This window comes from Antrostomus carolinensis, unplaced genomic scaffold, assembly GCF_000700745.2.
Source record: "Antrostomus carolinensis isolate BGI_N321 unplaced genomic scaffold, ASM70074v2 scaffold17997, whole genome shotgun sequence".
Lineage (NCBI taxonomy): Eukaryota > Metazoa > Chordata > Aves > Caprimulgiformes > Caprimulgidae > Antrostomus > Antrostomus carolinensis.
This window is the reverse complement of record NW_010325576.1, coordinates 30,675-44,400: the sequence shown is the minus strand read 5'-3', so window position 1 is coordinate 44,400 and position 13,726 is coordinate 30,675. Positions and strand designations below refer to the sequence as shown.

Below are 13,726 nucleotides of genomic sequence, written 5' to 3'. Positions count from 1 at the left end.
GACCTTTCCTTTACACCAACTGTTTAAACAATAACTACGTAATTGTTCTGGACTTTTATCTGTTTTACATGGTTTCAGAAAGAAAATTTCTAGGCATAAACATGTTCAAAGACTCAAAAGCCAAATTTTCAAAAGTTAGGTTCCCAAAATTAGTCATTCAAGTCTGTATTTTGACACCTGAATAAGCGGCCCTTTGAATTCATCAATATTTATTTAGCACCTCTGGAGAGGAGGGTGTTTGCTGGGCACCTCAGCAGGCATAGAGGGTGGTGACCTTCCCCTGGGCCTGGAGGGACCTGGCACCTCCTTCCTTCCATAAGTTGATGAGGGCAGAGCAGATCTCCCCCTGCGACCACAACGGAGTCCCTCACGTTCTGTGCCTGACAGCAGGCACTTCCATTTGAAAATGTTGGCCCCAAAAATGAGCAACAGAAACCAAATCAAAGAGGTTGGCCAAGTCCACCCCTCTTCTGCCAGTGCTGGGATGTTCTCCAGAGCAGGGGCCCAAGGTGTCCCAGCCACGCTAATGGAAATGTTTTCCTTGACATTGCTGGGAGGCAGGTTAAGCCTTTTAGCCACTAATGTTTTTATTTTTTAAAAAAAACCCAACCTCCTCTGACAATGATGGGCTGTCTCTAAATCAAGTGGTTTTTCTCCACTTTCTGAACAGAGTGGACCAGTTCTCTCTCTCATTTCTGCCAGTGGGAGCTAGCTCTGTTGAACTGAAGGGGGCTAGGCTGCCGTAGCAGAGCAGAAGTTCCCCCCATTTGGTTTAAAGCTTGCCTTTGACAAGAACTGCACCCGTACCAAGAAAAAAAATAAAATTATGGAGTTTGGTCACCTTGGCCATAACATCAAGTCAGGCCTTACTGGTGCTGTCAGCGACTGGGTCAGTGGTCTTTGGGTCAGCACCCCGGATCTCACCAGAGGCTGCACCCTGGCATGGGGAGCCACCAAGTGAGCTCTGCTGGCAGCCGAAACTGTGGGGCAGGGGGATAAGCCCCGCTGCAGGACAGCAGACACAGAGGAGCCTCGGGGAAGTGAGCACCAGATGGAAGTCCTTCAGCATGCACTCCTATTTTGGGGTGTACCAGGAAGCTGGGAGCTAATGCTACACGCTCAGAGGAGGCTGGTGATAACGCTCTTGACCAATTCTGGTTAAAGGTGCCTGCAGGTTCCTGGACTCTCATAAGCAAAGTGACCTCTAGCCCAGGTGACCACTGTGCCACACAAGTGTCCTGGGTAGCTAGCTGCTGACAGAGATGGGCAATGAGCATCAGCAATCTTCAATAAATGTAATTAACTAGTCCCCACGCTGATGAATAGACCACCTTGGTGTAAAAAGAAAAGAGAAGTTTTTTTAAAAGGCAAATGATAAACCCTTGGCTGCTTGGAAGAGTCGATATGCTACAGGGCTACGATACTCACAACTGCACAGAGCCTACACAGTCCTAACAGTGGGGAGAAACCAAGAGGTGCATCTTTAACGAGAGAACAGCGTGGGGGCTACGATACAAAACCAAAACTTCCATCACACTAGGAGCTGTTGTTTCACCAATATCACCTCAGGGACCTGGAAAGTAAGGACCGAGGAAGGGCCCACAAATGCGTGGGTGTGGGTGTGTGTGCATGACTGTGCGTGTGCGGTGGCAGTGGCGAGAGGGAGTCACTCCACATTGCATGGGACACGGGTCGGTGGGAACTCATGCACTGAGACTTTGGGTTAAAATGCTAGTTTGTTTTCCTAACATCCATGCATAATGATCCATTTCTGTACATAGTAAAATATATTTATATATTTATATGCATAATGCTTTTCTGCAAAGAAAAAAAACTTCATATATCGCTTTGGAGAATTATGTATACACTGTCCTATTCAGAACCTCTTCATACCGAGTTCCTATGTACCACTGGTGTTTTCCCCTCCTTTTTTGTATCCCTCCCCACCCCCAAGATACTAATAAAAAGTAATCAAACTTTCCAGATTATAGAGAGGATCTATACAGCACCATACCTTTTATTCATTATTATTATTAATTATTATTCATCTTACAAAAGAAAATCTTAGAAGCAAAAAATATAAAACTGCCTTGTCTTTCACTGTCATTTATCCTGGTACAATCTATGCTCATATAAAAAGCCATTGGTATGATACTGTCACCTTGCCATTCCTTCTCCTGCTTCTTCTGCCACAACGGATTATACATAATGAGAAGGTGAGGTAATTATAGAAGAGGTTTCAGAGGGGAAAAAAAAAAAAAAAAAAAAAAAAGATTACTGCTGCAGTAACACACCCTGCAACGACCTGTGCCTCAAATCCCGGCATTGCCACCGCAAGTCACCTGTGGATGCTCAGCCTCTACGCTTAGCTTTTCTGTAAAGTGGGGTATTTCCTTTAATTTCCCATGGGCAGCCTTGCTAACATGAGGCAGGAGGGGAGCCTGCACTGCCGGGCAGCAAACGGGTTCCTGCCTCGGTGCACGTGGGGGCAACGGTACCCGCTGTCAGTCCATCCTCATGAGCCAAGAGGCAAACTCGCCGGCTTCCCTTGTTTTGCAATCAACCCTGGTTTGATTGACGCTTATGGAAAACAGGTGTGTACCATTAAATTTAAGGAAAGAATAAGATAGAAACAAACAAACCAACCCAACAAACAAACAGACCACACACATCACCTCTCTCTGGAATTCAGCCGGTTGATGGGTATAACGAGCGCTGTATATTCGGAAAACCCTGATGTCTGAGCAGTGTTGGGTTACGATCATTTCCTTGTGCATGCGCAGTACTTCAGATTCCCCAGGGAGAGAAAGCAAAAATGGTCAAAAATCTAAGGAAATCAAACTGGAGGTTGCAAGAGGGAGGGTGGGCAGACAGGGAAAACCTCCAAAAGGAAAAGCCAACTTAAAACATCCCATAAACCATTAATATATTGAAACACCACATACTCATTGACAAGTAACTACTGTAAAGGCTACACAGTGTGTTCTCAACAGGATGGTGCTGAACATTGTCTCCACAGCAGGTGCTTGGCCATCCCAGAAAAGGAAGATTTTGCATACTTCAGAATGAGTTCAAATAAAAAAAAAAAAGAGAAAAAAAAAAAAGAAAAAAAAAAAAGAGGATCTTCACTCCAGTAAGGGACCTATTAACAGTCTGCTTCGTTAGGAAAATAATGCAGGGTTCACAAAGGTCGTAAGCTGTAAACAGTATCACTGTCCACTTGCTGACAGCAGATTTGGCAAAGGGTTCTCTCTCTACATCTCATGTCAGTTTGAGGGCCTGGAGAGGAAGAAGAGAAAGAAGACAGTGAGACTGCTGCAGGGAGGAAAAAAACACAACAAAAAAGGCAACCAAGTAAACCTCCAAACCAAACAACAGCTTACACTGACAAGTAATATGATTTGTTTGCACCCAGAAGCTTCAAACTTATATCAAGCAATGAGCTGCACTGTGACCCTGCCTGAAAATGTTTCTTCCTTGCCAAGGTTTGAGTGTGCTTCTTTGCTGGTTTAGCTGCTCCCAAGAAGGAAAGAAAAAACCCTCTCTCCAAAGAAAAACAATGGCCAAGTCTGATTTACAAAAACCCAGTGCATTGTCTATTTTTTAAGCGTATTTCCAGGTGAAGCATGGAAGGATCCTCCAGTTTTTCTCCATTTTTCATTATCACCCTTTCTCAACATCACCAAAAGGCTGGACAAATCTTCTGTCAGTGTTTGACAGTGACCACCAACCCTGAAGGACAGTCAAAGGAAGCTGCTCAGGAGAAGCAGCAAGGAGCCACCAATTTCAGTTCGGACTTTGGAGTTCTCAATTTTCCTGCTCACACAACACACAGTCAACAGACAGAGTCCACTTGGCTTTAAAAATGGGGTGAGGGCCCCGCTTATTCTGTAGCCATGAAACTTCTCTGCAGAGGGAAAGGCACTGGAAAGGCAACTTGGATGCAGCATGGAGATGACTATGAAGGGACACAGGAAGTAGGTAAAACACTGAAAAGAGATTAATATTTCAACCAAGGAGGACAAGGGACTCAGTGGCTTGAAGCTACAGGCAGGCATCAAGTAGGGTTTTGGAAAGCATTTACATTTAAATATTCCCATGAAATCCTTTCACATCTTCAGAATGCCCACTTGGTAGCCACCCATGTTGCTGGGCATGTAACTTCTGGGTCTGAAATGGCTTCTGCAACCAGAGCTTAGTCCCCCACACCACTTACAGTCTGTTGCGGATTTTCCCCGAGATGAATGATTGGTGATTTTTTATACAGTACAAGAATAAGGGGACACTTGCTGAAACCAAAAGGCATTTGAGTTGATTACAGAAAGGTCTTTACTCTCAAAAGATCCTGGTATCAGTCACCCTCATGGAAAATGGTGAATTTAGGTGGACTGCTGGATTAATCTGGACCAGCATCTCCTGCAAGGGAGAATCACTCAAAGGCTGTCACAAGGTGACTCTCCATTACTGTCCCTCTCCTTTCTAAGGTGCCTGGCACTGATCCTATGATAACATTTTATTAAAATGACCTATTCTGATAATGCTAAATGATTGATGGAAACTTAATCATTTTGTCTCATGGTTATTAGAGCAACGGCGTGACAGCTGCTCCCTGTGCCATTAGGGGAGAACTTCATTCAGCACAGCTTAGGGAGCAGACAGATTGCATGTTTCACCCAAACAAAATTTGGCTTTAGCCTTAATTATGTGGAGGGGTTTGGGGTAGACTGTTTTGTGAATAAAGGGATTTCCAACTGGATCAACATATTGATTTCTTCGTTTTCAAAGGGCAAATTAACATGAGCCATTCGTTAATGTGACTGCCTGGCAACGACTCCATTTGGTGTGTCCTGATGGCTGTAACAAGGTCAGCAGAAGATACGCAGACAGGCCTGGTAGCCCCCAGTAAAACCTGCCTAGTGGCTTGTATGCAGCTCAAATGAGTGCATGCCCTTTTCTCTACTTCTCCTTAAAGCCTTGGCACCAGGGGGGCTGGAAATGGGTGACTTCCCAAAGTGGAACCCCACCCGAAGGCAAGGCTCGGGTCCTGCTCTCATGCAGCTGCCGGCTACGCCGAGCGTGGCCTTAACTTCGGCATCTGTGAGAAGTCTTGCTGACTTTGAATGGAGCTCTTAATTAAAAGTAAATGAGTACAGAAACTCCCGATGAAGTACCAGAGTAGTGTTTAACGTTTACATTAAAAACATATGTAAAATATTATACTATGAAACAAAGTGACAAGAGAAAAAAAATGGAGGCTGAATGATGATGAGCATCATTTGTGGAAGCGGCACTGCCCGGTATTTTTTCTTGAGGACACATGTCCTTCAGACAGTGCCAACATTTAGGAGAGAGATGCACAGCTGAGGAGAAATTTGCACATAGCAGAACCAAACCACGCTCCATTTTCACAACTCTGTTTACACAGACTTTGCAAATGGATTTAAAAATTAAAATAAGTAGATCAAAGTCTTAACCTGCCTGCCTTCAAATTACCCTGTGAAAGTCCGCAACAGACCCACACACTCTTGCTTTCTGTCTCACCACAAAAAGCCTCTGCTAACCCTGACTTAGCGGCCTAAAGCTTCATAGCAATGAAAACTGTATCAAGCAGGGAAGGAAGCACTCCAGTTACATCTCCATTTACCAGTGGTCCTCAACCACAACACCCCAGTGTTCCTCTCTCCCTGTCTCCAAATATCTCCAGCTGCACCCTGAGCCACCATGAGGTTTTCTCCCATTCCCAACAGCCCTGGGAAAAGGTCATCCTCTGGAGCGTGGAGGTAGAAGGGGTTTCTCCTTTGGTGAGCCACGACGATGCTGTCCTCTAAGAGCAACATGCAGCTCTCCAGGTTAAGTACTCCAGTCCCCACTTTATTCTTTTTCCTGGCCTTTACTATTGGGTCCTGTTTGGGGAGATAAGAGCAGTAGAAGTATGAGTACAGGGAGTGACAAAAAACTATATAGAACAGAAGTCAAGGAGGGGCACAAGAATCATGAAGTCTAGCAGGGCTAGTGGGTTAAAGCAGCATTTGCCAACTTGCCACAGCAAAGGCGGAGAGCCCTCTCTTTGTGTGGCATTGCTTCTTGTTTCTTAGGCTAGGGGAACTTCTAAAAAGGGCACTACTGGAAAACACAATCTGCCTGTACTTCTTAAGCCACTCCCTGGAAAATTTAGCTCTCCCTTGAAAAGCTCCCCTGCCAAACCTGAAGACCATTTTCAGTCATCAAGGAGTGGAAAGGAGGGAAGAATTTTAGACTTTGTTCCAAAGTTTCTTAGACTTCCTGGAGTGCAGTCTTCACAACTGCATTGATACCTGCGCTCTGTCACACACACACACACACACACACACACACACACACGCACGCACTGAAAGCAGAGGCAATTCCACTACGGCTGTTTTCACCCCCTGGGCAGAAAAGGCTTGAACAAGATTCATCTGCTGGACATTAGCAGAATCCACAGTACTATATCAAGCTACATCTTACGGAAACATATATGCATGTGGTTGGTGAAAATATGGACTTTAAAACAGAAACAGAAAAAGCATTAAGTGAGGGGCGAGGATGAATTCCTGCATTGTCACATTCCACAGACATTCTGAACCCTAGATGATAAATCTGCTTATCCTCTTTGGTGGAAGAGTGTAAAACAAAAAACAAGTATTTATGATTTTTTTAATTCTTCAGCTTGCAAGCAATTAGGTGGGAGATGTCTCTTTTTTCTGTCCTTTTCTCTGTCCTCCCATCCTCTGCCTTCCTAGTGATCAGTTACAAATGCTACTCTTGCTTCACTCTGTGGCCGAGTTGTTGGTTGGTTGTGATTTCCCTCCAGCATCAACATTTCACAGAATAACAGAAGCACAGAATCACTGAGGTTGGAAAAGACCTCTAAGATCATCCAGTCCAACTGTCAACTCATCACCAGCATGCCCATTAAACCATATCCCTGAATGCTACATCTACACGTTTCCTGAACACCTCCAGGGACGGTGAGTCCACCACTTCCCTGTGCAGCCTGTTCCAATGTTTGACCACTCTTTCAGAGAAGAAATTTTTCCTAATATCCAACCTGAATCTCCCCTGGCACAACCTGAGGCCATTTCCTCTTGTCCTATCGCTGGTTACCTCTGTCTCACATTGTCCTACCACTTAACCGGATGGCCATCTCCCAAGCCCCATGTCAGCTCGTGCACCATCAGAACAGCTCTGAAGGACCATCTGTTGCCTGTTGCTTTCTCCCTTTGATTCCCAACAGTGACAATTAAGCAGCACTGGAAATTTCTTCAGAATAGAAAAGTGACACAACGATGCTCTCCAGAGGGAGGCACAGATAACATGCACTGGTGGTAAGTTTATCAGTAAGCTCACATAGCGATTAGCACACACAGTTTTCTGTTAAAAGAAAAGTTATGCACTCCTTTATGTAATTATGGTTATGAGAAACTGCAGTATCAGCATACTGATTTGGTGGGAAGGCTTGTTGAGTGAATAGCATCTTGAAAAATATCACCACTTAGAGGTCTGTAAAACAAGTGTTTTCCCTGGGTAGCACTCTGTAACAACTCCCCAGGGACAGGAAATCCCAGTCACTACTTTTACTGTCCAGAGACTGGGGATGCAACCAATTTGAAGGAAACCTGCATCCTTTAGTGACAGATAAAAATTCAATCCAGTGCCTCTGTCCCTTGATATGTCATTGCCACCATCAGTACAGCTTCTACTCCAAAATGGGGGTAGACTTAAAAAGTAAGACTTGATTAGGTATGGGTACAAGTTAATACTCTGCTCAAGGTTTTCACAGCTCAAGACTGAAGAATACGAAGTATTTGTTTAGAAACAAATAAGGAAGATAACTATTGCAGCCAATCCTTCTAGAATGACAAAACTGCAGTGAAAGTTTTTTGTTCAAGCAGAATAAAAATTAGGAATCCTGATGCCAAGGCAGGTATGCCACAGTGAGGCTTAGCGTACGTTGCACTAGGCTGTAACTGAGCGGAGAGACAACGCTGAGGTCAGGGTGCGAAGCTCAGGGGGGAAAAAGAGCTGGCAACAACGTATTTTCTTTCTAATGCCTGAACTTTCAGGCTTGTTGCAACTTCACTTTTTCTCTTTAAATTCTACTCATAAAAATAGATCTTTTCCAGCTCAGAATTGGGGGCAGAGAGTGAGGAAGAAGGATGGAAAGAGGAAGAACGTTGGCAGAGAACTAAGACTTATGGGAGCTAAAAAGTTGCTGTGCTGGTACTTGCGCCGGCGTGTAAAGCACGAAAGTGTCTCTTTTCCTTCTGTTGCTTCACTTCCACTCCAAGAAACATTGCAAACCATAGCAGACAACCAAGTACTTCGGAAGTAAATATAACTAAAGACAGCAGATCATTCTCTCACCCTGTATCGGCTCCCTGGGATGAAAGGCTTACCCAAAACTGTAGTGAGGTGCCACGACTATTGATACACGTGTTATTCTGATGCCACAGTTATCTACAGAATCATACAAATGTCCAGGCTGGAAGAGACTCAGCATCATCTGGTTGAACCTTCTATTGCAGGCAGGGCCCTAGGTTAGGTTATTCAGGGCACTGTCAAGCCAAGTCTGGAATATTTCCAGCAAGGGAGAGTCCACCACTCCTCCAGGCAGTTCACTCTACCCTCAAAGGTGTGTAAGGTCCCCTCTACCCCTTTTACAGAAGAAAAGGTGACACCTAGGGAGATATTGGTCCACTCATGCTCACACACTTAAAAGTAGATCAGGTTTTCCTAATGAATCAGAACCTGATACCGAGCAACCAAATTCACAGGAAATTCCACACTTGCTTGCAAGAGAAGCAGGCACATGCAGACTCCACTACATAGGTCACTGTGTTGTTGCCTTCACTGTGTTGTTGCCTTCACTGTGTCGTTGCCCATAAAAGAAGACTTTATGCTGCCACACTTGTTTTTACACCTACAGACATGTCAGTGTGCAGTTATGCTGTTTTCCAGCACAAGCACTGCTGATACCCAATTGCTGTTGAGAACCATCACATCTGGCTGGCCAACAGAGAAGAGTTTACATACAATATATAATCTCTCTACAAGGTCTCCAGGCTTCTTACCTGACAATCTTACGGTAAATTTTATTCCCTACCTTTTGTTCAGGGGCCTGAGGAGTGGGGTAGAAATCCTGCCAGTTATGGGTGACCCTGCCATTGATTGAGAAACATCAGCCTGGGTGTTGCACACAGCACCTTTTGGACAGGCTGCTGCTGGACTAGAGGAAGAAGGCCAAAAATGCTTGCAAAATACATCTTCTGTTAGGGGTAAAGTACATCAGCTGGAATAATGGTCCTTTCTTTAGGCACTGGGGAGCACTGGGAAGGAGACGTCTCCTGTGGATCAGAAAAGGATGGATAACTACTGCATCTGTGCAAGACCAGAGAAGGATTTTGCTTGCACTTTTGAATCTGAAGAATAAGAGCTGCTTTTTAGAGTAAAAGGTATCTGCATGGCTGGAAACATCCTGAACTATGGTTTTACAGTACTATGGAAACGTGCTATGTACTCTTTATTCTGAATATCCTCATAGAGAGTTTCTTCTTCTCTGCCACATACCAAGCCTATTTTAAAAACATCCTCCCTAGTACGGAGTCTTCTCATTTGTCTTTGCAGTAACTTGAAAATGACAGGCCAATAATGCTCACACAGCTCACACAAAAGGATTTCCACCATGTTGATACAAGAGAGGACATCCCTCTATCATGACTTACAAGAGGCAGAAAAGGCAAGAGAGGGAAGCTCCTTCCTCAAAACCAGTTTTTATCTACATTTATATAAAATAAATTACCCATGAAAGCCAGGAAAAGCAGTCTGCAAAGGCAGGCAGTACATGGGGAGAAACAATGGGCAAGATATTCAGCTCAGCTGTAAAAGTGCATTAACACAAGCCATTCTCCACGGCATCATCTGGGAAAAGTGGCTTTTTTCCTGCACTAACTGCAGACAACCGCAGCTACATAGCGGCCTCCGTTAGCTGAGCCCCGTCTCCATCCCATTTCCGCTCAGCAGATGTCTGCTCCAACAACTGCCACCCCGCGTGGTAATCTGAGTGGAAAAGCTGATTAAATAGCCCTCGTAGACTGGACCAGAGCAGAGCGTTTCCACCACCCAGCCACGGGTACCTGATTTAACGGGGTTGGTGTCCCCACATGCCATGTGGGACTCGATCAGGGGCAGCGCTGATAGGAGCATCCTGCTGGAGACTCTCCACCAGCAGCATCAGGAGCCGGGGTGAGCATTGCGTCAGCATCCTTCCTTCATTCGCCCTCCCCGGGCCAGGAGAGAAAGGCTGGCTATTTGCGTGCGGTACTGCTCAAATATGGGCACTCCTGCTGCCTGCGCTATACCCGTGCTCCTTGGCTGTCATCAGCACAAGACTTAAACCTCTCTGGCTGTCAGTTCATCACCTTGGTTGAGTGCTGAATTGCTATGAAAAAAGATCTCGACCTTTCTGCAGCTGCATGATGCTATGTTTCTAAAAAGGATCACTTATTGCGCACTTCTTCAAGAAAATATGTTTTTAGGGGGGCTATTTAAAAGTCTGGTTCAAAAGAAGGAAAGAAGAAAGAAAAAACACCTGTAACTATCCCAGCTATCAGGCAACAGAACGTCTGGGGACCAGCATTGATCTGCAGCTCCAAACAATCATTATGCCTCATTCACATGAAAAAGACGATTTGTGAAGACTCATTCTGTAATAAAACCTGCGTGCTGCTGATCCGGGGAGGAAAGCACTGGGGAGACCAGTTGATGTGGGCTGTTCTAAAAATATCAGTTTGTGCTGTCATCTGGTGAGAGTATGTCATCCTGTAATCTTGGCATCTGCAGGGACAGCAAGTTTCTGCCTAATTATTGCTGCTGAATCACATGACAAAGCATGAGGTACTAAAAAATATATCTATATAAAACACCAACAGAAGAACACTCAAACCACAGGATCAGACCACTGTCCTGGCTTCAGCTGCTGTACGCTCTCAACACAAGCTTGCGGAGGCAATCCTGTTTTGTACAGATCTTTTTCCTGGGTTAATAAAACCTCAAAACATAAACCCAGATTAAAAAAACCACCAAAACCAAAAAGCCTTAGTCCCAGAAGGAGCAAGCAACTCATCATGTTTGTTTGTCAGCTCCTGCTGCCTTCACGCAGCAAAAGCCACAGCATCCCTGCAAGCGCAGGACGGGCCCCTGAGGGCAATGGGCTTTGAGGGGTCCTGCGGCCAGTGATACCGCACGGGGGGGCAGTCCCAGCAGGGTTTGCCTGGCTTTCCCCTTTCCTCTCCAGCGGCCATGAGCACCAAGTTCCCTCCAGTGCTGCTGGTGTGTGCCCGAGGAGCGAGGAGCCTGCTCAGAGCAAGTCCTTCTTGGAGTTAATGGGATTCCTGTTCCCAGCAAAATACATTTTCTACATAGATATTTTTATTCAAAGACTAAACTTGGCGCGCGTGATGTTCAGCTAGTCACAAAACCACCTTTCAAAACTTGGGCTGGTTAAAACAACACTTAAATGTTAGAAGCACACCACCGCCTTAACCACTAACCTGATAGAAATGGAGCAGAAGAATTTGCTGCTCTTGTATTTCCTTTAGATTTTTTAAAGGCAGCCAGCCCCATTTTGGCTCTGTGTAAGAAACCTGACAGCCCTACTACCCTTAAGACCTCATTTTTGAAAACAAGAGAGCAGGAAGCACAGCTATGGTCCTGAGGCTGTCAGCATCCTCAGGCAAGAGGTCCACCAATTCTGGTTTCCACATTTCAGCTTTCATGAGCAAAAAAGCTTTCTGGTAAAGAATAAAAATCATCATCCTCGTGGCATGTTGCCCAGAGGTTTCTGATTCAAAACTCCATCCAAATGGAGATCTTTTCACTATCTACTTCAATTTTTAAGATGGTGGTGTAGTGAATAGTAAGTCATCCTCACATCTATGCATTCATCTGTGGTATGAATTTCACCCAGAAACAGGTTGAATGCCAATTAACAAATCAGCAAGTTGTCCAAACTGATATGGACTGCTGAAATACCAACAAGCATTTTGCTACGTTTCCTAGGATTTTGTTTTATCAGAGATGTTAATCATCAAATTGTACGAACGTTACATGATGTTGCTAATAGTAGTTTGTGCACTTTGATCATGTAAGATGATGTGGGACCTAAATGATGCTAGGGCGAAATGAGTGACTTTAACTGATCCATGAAGAATTTTACTTGTAATTTTCCAACAAGTCAATGTGACTCCAGCACAGCTCTGTTACAGAGCCCAGAGGCATCCCACTAAACGGCACACTGAAATCTCTCTCAGAAGATGCAGCTAGAGGAGTTTTTCAGACGGTGAAACCAGCTCAAGAAGTTCCTCCCCTGCTTGTCCTGAGCCATCCTCCAACCCCTGCCCAAGCCCTGTCAGCATTGCTGCCTGTGCAGCAGGATTACCAAAACAATCAAGGTAAAACCAACTTCTTGGATGGGTTTTGATGACAGAGGAAATGTTTGCCCAAGCAGTAGATGCTCATTGGCTCCTGAACTTCCAGGCAGCAGTAAATGTCCCAAACAGTCTCTTCTGCGGGTCTGTTTGGGACTACTCTTTGGCAAATGCTAAGTTCCTTGGGACTCACTGGCTGAGACGGACCATGGAGCAAAGTGCTGTGGGAACCTCAGGCTGAGAGAGGACCCATTAATTTCAAAACAAAAGGTATTCTAGAGACAGGTGAGGGCATAGTGACATCTTTATTTATTGATAAACAAGCTGAAAAACCAAGGTAATCATTATCTGATCTGAGTGGGCAGAGGGCATATCCAGTGCTCTTCGGAAGCAGGCAGAGATAGAGGAACAGAGGCCCCCACAAGCTTAAGAGGGGAAAATTATGGTTGAGTGAATAAAGCAAGAAAAAAGCATATTGATTTTCTCCTTTCTTACTTGTAAGAGAAAAAACCCCAAAACAAACACAAATTTGTTTATATGCCTTAATTACGGCCCTCTGAAAGGCTGGGCATGGCCAGCCTCAGGGGCACAGGGCCAGCGTGGTGGGACCAGGCAAGGCTCTCTCCAGGGACCATGCACAGGCCTACGTGCAGCAAGCACCCCCAGCCACTAAACCCGCACTGGTCATGTCTCCTGCAAGGGTTTTTTCACTTTCCCTATAAAGCAACTGTAGTTGATTTTCTTCCAAAGTAAACCCCCCTCTATACCTAGAGTATGTATAAACTAAATAACCTATGTATTTGGCTTCTTTCTTTTCTTCCCGAAAACTGACTCCAACATTTCCCCTTATTTTTCATAGAAAACACAGCACTCACTATTCCCAGGTACGCCAATAACCCATTGTAACTGCTTCTGCCTGCCTGAAAAATGCACCTGGATGCCCTCGTGAAACGGATTTAGCGTGAGCAAGCGCCAGGCTGCTCTGCTGAAAGCGTTCCTCAGTCTTCAAGCCTGTAAAGATTCATTATTGGGAACATGAACACTGCAGACAGAAGATTTTAATTCAGGGGTCCCTATTGCTAGAGTGAAGCAGAGAAGTAGGTGAGAAAGCAATTCAGAACAATTGCATCCAACGTCAAACGAGGTGCTTCTATCAAAATAAGAGATGCTCATAGGAAGGCAAACTCTTAAACAGCTTAACAGCCAAGGAAGGGTGCATGATGAACCAGCTCAGCAGAAATCATTGTCCACGCTTACACCTGATACCGGAGGCACCCCGC

General features: G+C 45.0%; 1 protein-coding gene across 1 annotated transcript in view; it reads right to left on the bottom strand.

The window, feature by feature from the left end:
* Positions 1-2,777: 2,777 nt before the first annotated feature.
* The window catches only part of FOXO3 (forkhead box O3), a 14,619-nt gene continuing 3,670 nt past the window's right edge, over positions 2,778-13,726 (bottom strand). Inside the window, exon 2 of the mRNA XM_010171279.2 lies at positions 2,778-3,279. The gene's annotated coding sequence lies outside the window, so the exon portion shown is untranslated. The remainder of the gene's footprint in view (positions 3,280-13,726) is intronic.